This window comes from Suncus etruscus, chromosome 12 (assembly GCF_024139225.1).
Source record: "Suncus etruscus isolate mSunEtr1 chromosome 12, mSunEtr1.pri.cur, whole genome shotgun sequence".
Taxonomy (NCBI): domain Eukaryota; kingdom Metazoa; phylum Chordata; class Mammalia; order Eulipotyphla; family Soricidae; genus Suncus; species Suncus etruscus.
In genome coordinates, this window is record NC_064859.1 from 87,086,133 (window position 1) to 87,091,960 (window position 5,828).

Consider the following 5,828-nt stretch of genomic DNA (forward strand, 5'->3'; position numbering starts at 1 on the left):
TATGACTCAAGAGAGAAGGTTAGTACAAACTCCATTGCAGAAGCTGAACAATGAACTGATTGAAGAAGTAAATGACAGGAATGAACAATGGTAATCATGAAGTGGGTAGACCCAGGAATTTAGAATTAAACTTGAAGTCAAGATCTTTCTTTCAGCAGTTGAATGACTGGTGAAATGATTTCATTAATTTTAGCCTTTCTTGTACCAATTATCATCTCCAAATTGTAACTATTAGTAACCATATCTTCGGGTTGGCAGAAGAGTCAAAAAAACATATCTAAAATGTCTAGTCCCTTATTTGACACAGTAGAGATCTGTGTCTGCCCTTCCACACTCTTATCATATGCTTGTTTGTTCACTATTTCTCATCACTTAAACACATTTGTTCAATTTTTACTAAGTAGTTACTAGTTTTCTCATTACTTAGGTTTGTATAATGAACAACACATGTTTTTGCATTCATGGAGATTATATTTTTATGGGAAGATAGAAGACAAAAATAGATCATCAAGTCATTATTCAAACATCTTCAAATTTGATTACTTTTATGGAAACCGTTATAAATGTAGCAGTGAACGTGAAGTGATAAAGTGAAAACTGAAGGAAGGCAAGAAACTAGAGATATTTTTTGTTAAGGAGATTGTATGGTTAGAAACACTACTTGTATAAATACAATTCATAGTTTAGTGGAAGTAATAGGAAATGGAAAACAACAGAACAATGAGTGATGAGGGGTGAAGGTTTACATGGCATCATCTCTTACCTTAGGACACTACCTAAGTTTTTTTTTAGGGGCTATTGTGATGACAGATATGGGCCAAGGAACCCAGGAAGATGTATTCAGGTAGGAATCCCGTGCAAAAATGCTAAGGACTCTTGTGTGCTGTGTTGGGAATTTAAACAGTCTCATTACACCTCTTCAGAAAGTAGGTCTGCCCATGCAAGCCAGAACTCTTTTTCTTGCTTGACCAAATGTGACTATTAGCCAATTCACATTTTTCTCAACCCATTTCCTCCAGGCCATTGATCCATGTAGCCTGGTCCAGCCATGCTCAATTTTTATTTCAATAAATAAACTCCCTTTCTCTGCCTCTCTGACTGTCCCTTGTGCAATTTCCCGAGTGTTTCTTCCATTTGGTTCCTAGTCATGCTTCTGTTACTGTTTTCATTATTTTAAAAATGGAGAGGATGTGTTTCTGCTGAAGTTTCCCAATCTTGTTTTCACTCTATTGGACTCCAAAGTGTGTTGTCTGGGTGCCGGCAGATGGATGAGGCAGAAAAAGCTACTGATTTGATTTTCCCTTTCAATTTTCAGATCTTTCATTGCATGCCTGGTTTTGTTTTCTCTCCTAACAGTGCATCTAAATACGTGCCTTTCCTTTTTCTCTTGAGGTAATCCTTTTTATTGCTTTTACCTGTAACATTTGCCTTTGATGGTTTCTGGATATGTGTGTAAGATCAAAGATGTTCTGCTTTATGATTAGTTATTGTGTCTGTGCTTCTACTTACTTAGTTTCTTTATCTGTTTTGGGGGCTTGTTTTCCAGCTCACTTGTAAAAGATTCGTTTTGTAAGTTGATTTATTTAAATTTTCATTTATTCATTTTACTTCATTCACTACAAAATTTAAATAAAAATTCAAAGTGTTGTAAAATAAACCTTTGGGGAAATAGAATTTTGATCTGTACATGGTATGTTATTGAAAGTTCTGTTGTTTTCTAATTGTGAAAACCACTCTCCATGGTACAAAGGGGCCACAAGGGACATTCTCCTGATTCTTAGTACTGGAGAGGTCACGTGGCTCTGGGTACCAAATTCAGGGTCTTAAAAGTGCAGTATATGTTCAGCTACTTGAATTACAACACTGAACTGCATTGCTGATATTTTCAAAAGCAACTATCACTTATGATAAAGTATACTTGGAAACAGTCATGAAATTGCAACCATAAAACGTGAGTTATGCAAACAAATGTTATCTTGAGTTAAAAAATAAGCAAATACCATACCAGAGAAGCTCAACATTTCTATAAAGCTTCTGTGGTTTCAATCCATTTTTAATGTTGAGCAATCATTAATATGTCATCAACATCATTGCACATAAAATCAATAATTTGATCAACTTCCTAAATTAGAAGTCTATTCAGTCAAAAAAAAAGAAAAGAAAAAAAGCTACTTATTTGCTGATCTGCAATAAATCTAAAACGCTTATCTAAAAAGTATCTTCAAGAAATTAAAAATTAATTCTTATTGTGACTCCATTACTTCACAGAAAACACAGATACCATAACAATTCTCATTAGTTTTATGTTTGTGGTCAGGCAGATAATGCACAAATGTCATGATTGGAAAGGTCGTCTTCCTAGCTAAATAGTAATTTATTGTATATTGCCATTGTTTATTACTTCCTTATTTGTTTAATGTTTTAGAACTTTAAGTTTTTTATTAGCCAAATGAATTTAATTTAAATGAATCAACTTTGTAACAATAATTATAGTTTTATTTTAAATTATTCATATTTTATGCATTATGCTTTCCAATGATGTTTGTTTAAAATTATATTTTAAAAATTGTTCTTCAAGTATATACAGTTATATAAAAATATTGATATATTTGTTTTCAGATCCACACAGTCCTAGTATTTTTTCATGGGATTATGTGAATACCAGAGATTTTAACACAGGTCTGCCAGATGCAAGGCAAGTGTCTTGGAATAGCTCTCTGGCCCAGATATCTTCAATTATTTTTCTCAGACTTCAAATAAATATTGAAAGTCTATCATAAACTACATACTAATTATTTCTCTAGATGATTTTCATTTTTTCTGGCTTAAGTATAGAAGTGACAATTTACATTCTATGTGTCAGCATTATAGTTTATTATTCGCAAATTAATTATATTGATATAACCAGTACTACAGTAAAATCATGAAAACTGAATAAAGAAACATATAAACCTGCATTCTTAACATAAACACACCTTGCACTTCAAATCACATAGGTTTATACTATGAGATAATGAATGATGTCTCTATAGATATTGATAAAAGCTTGGACTATAATGAAGAAATGGGATTCTACAAAAATTATGAAATGCCCTAGGACAGTGGTCGAGTCACATGCGACTCTTCACACTTTTTAATGTGCCTCTTCTGTTTGCCTGGCAGCCGCTCCAGGAGTGAAGACTCTGCTCCTAGCCTCTGTCAGTGCATGCCCTGTATGGCTCTCAAAATAAACTTCAATTATGGTTTTGGTGAGATTTGGCTCAGTTGAAAAGAAAGGTTTCCCATCACTGCCCTAGGAAACATCCAAAGAAAATATTTTAGAATTTTGTAGACTATTAGGGTCAAATAATTAAGGGGCCCTTAGCCATATATAGACAGGGGATAGAAAATATTTTTTCTATAAAAAATAAAATGATTTTTATTGGGCAAGTTGAGTTTATTCAGGACTGCAAGAAAGGAAGGTATTCTGCTAAAAACAAATATATAGGTGTCAGTGATGACATAGTGAGAGGGCATTTGCCTTGTACCAGGCTGAACAGGTTTCAATTCCAGGCATTCGATATGCCCCCAGGGGTAATTTTTGAGTGCAATGCCAGGAGTAACCCCGGAGCACTGCCAGGTCTGGCCAAAAAATAACAACCAAACAAACAAACAAACAAAAAGAAATGTATAAACCCAAAACACATAGCATTGATTCATATTGGGTGCTATAAGAAAGTCAATGTTACAGGAATGTGACTTATGTAATAGAAAATGTTAGACATGAAACTTTTGGTCAAGTGCAATATCATCAGAGAACCATAATATAAATATATTTTAATCAGAGGAAATAGAATAAAAAATTACAGTCATATATATTTGTACATGTAAATGCTATACATATTTTGTCCATAGTATATCGCACTTAATGTCAGACAATCACAATTTAAACAAATTATAAACATTTACTTATAAACATTACATAGCATTATCTTTAGATATTAAAAAATGAAAACAAGGGGCCAGAGATATAGCATGGAGGTAAGGAAGGCATTTCCGTTGCATGCAGAGGGTCGGTGATTCGAATCTCTGCATCTCATATGGTCCCTTGAGCCTGCCAGGAGCAATTTAATAATCAAATAAATATAATTAATTTAGACTTTTGCATTTTTTAGTTAGATTATTATCTTGGTGTACTTTCTTTCCTTGGTTTGTATAAGTCCTAAAAATATAAAATGCATTGTGGGTCTTGATGTATTTGATATCATATATTAGAAGTGATATAGCAGTCTATGGCCATACCACCCTGAACGCGCCCAATCTCATCTGATCTCAGAAGCTAAGCAGGGTCGGGCTGGGTTAGTACTTGAATGAGAAACTGCCTGGGAATACCGGGTGCTGTAGGCTAAAAATAAAATAAAATAAAATAAAATAAAATAAAATAAAAAGAAGTTATATAGTAGAATTAATTTAGTGTATATAGATTTAAATATTCATTTTTCTTTGCAAATTGAGCCTTCTACCTGAAATATAAATTTGAATTCTTACATTATTTTGGCATCTTCTATAAAAATTGGTGATTTTCTTCTTCAGCTTTACTAATTACTTGAAAAATACACATAAGTCTTCAGTGTCAGATTCTTGTGCTACACTTAGGTTTATTCACATCTCTTAATGGTGTTATGAGGATTAATTTAAGTAATAAATGAAAATGACTTAGTACATTGGCTCATATAAGCATTCAATAAATTATAGCAATGATGCTATTGTTTTTTCCAATTAATAAGGACTCTCTTGATCTACTTTTTTCCTGGAAGTATTAGAGTTTAAATAAATTAATGACTACTTAAGTTTCTTGTTTGAAAATATCTTTATAACAGTGTTTGATTACCACCACACCAAGTTCACAACTCTTAGTTGAGATAATATCAAAACTTCGCCACAAATATCTGTCAATGTTAAACATTCCAGTTTTAATACAATTTATTTAGATTGCTAATTTTAAAATTAAGGATAGAGCTATAATAGCCCAGAGGATTCAACACTGTGTAAGCGGTGGAAATGAATATTCTTTTAGTTGAAATGACTCTTAGAATTGCATTTTATATTCAATAATATATATGTAAAGACAAATGAAGTGGGTAGTATGTATGGAAATAAATGTGTATCTTCAGATATAAGATATAGAACTAGATGACTCATTATGTAAGTCTGTTAAGATTGGTTTATATAAAAATAAAGCAAGAAATATAAAGCAACCTTAAGTTTTAATGCATTAGTGTTAGTTATACCGGTGATTTATTGTTTGTTTTCTTTCCTGAGTAGATCAAATGTCCTCCTTTTATTTAGCTGATTTTATTAAAAGATACTTCATATTACAAAACTCACTCAGGGCTTATTGAAAAACAGTTATAGTAAAATCCTATTTATGTATAAAATATATTGATACTGTGATATTTATTATTTTCTTTATACTTTTAATGTCTGTAGGATCTCAAGTGGCATTCATATTATCATTTATATTAAAATTTTGGTTTCTTTTTTAGTAATAATTAGTCAGGCTAGAGTTTTATCAGTCTTACTAGTAAACTTCTCAAAGGGCAATTTTTGGCTTTATCTATTTTCTAAATTTCTTTTATATTTTAAATTTCTGTGTTATACTATAGGTACTCTATTTTTAATTTCAATGCTCTTTCTCTAATATATTATAACAGGTTACAAGTTACATATTACAAAGTCAACTTGACTTTTTAGGTTGATTCTAAAAATACATATTGGAAATACTTCCTTTTTTCTCCAATTACTGTACTATTTTTTCATTTTTTATATTATTAACTAGGACACTATAT

General features: G+C 31.6%; 1 pseudogene; it reads left to right on the forward strand.

Moving 5' to 3' along the window:
* Positions 1-4,267: 4,267 nt before the first annotated feature.
* Positions 4,268-4,386, forward strand: LOC126025036 (uncharacterized; annotated as a pseudogene).
* Positions 4,387-5,828: the final 1,442 nt, after the last annotated feature.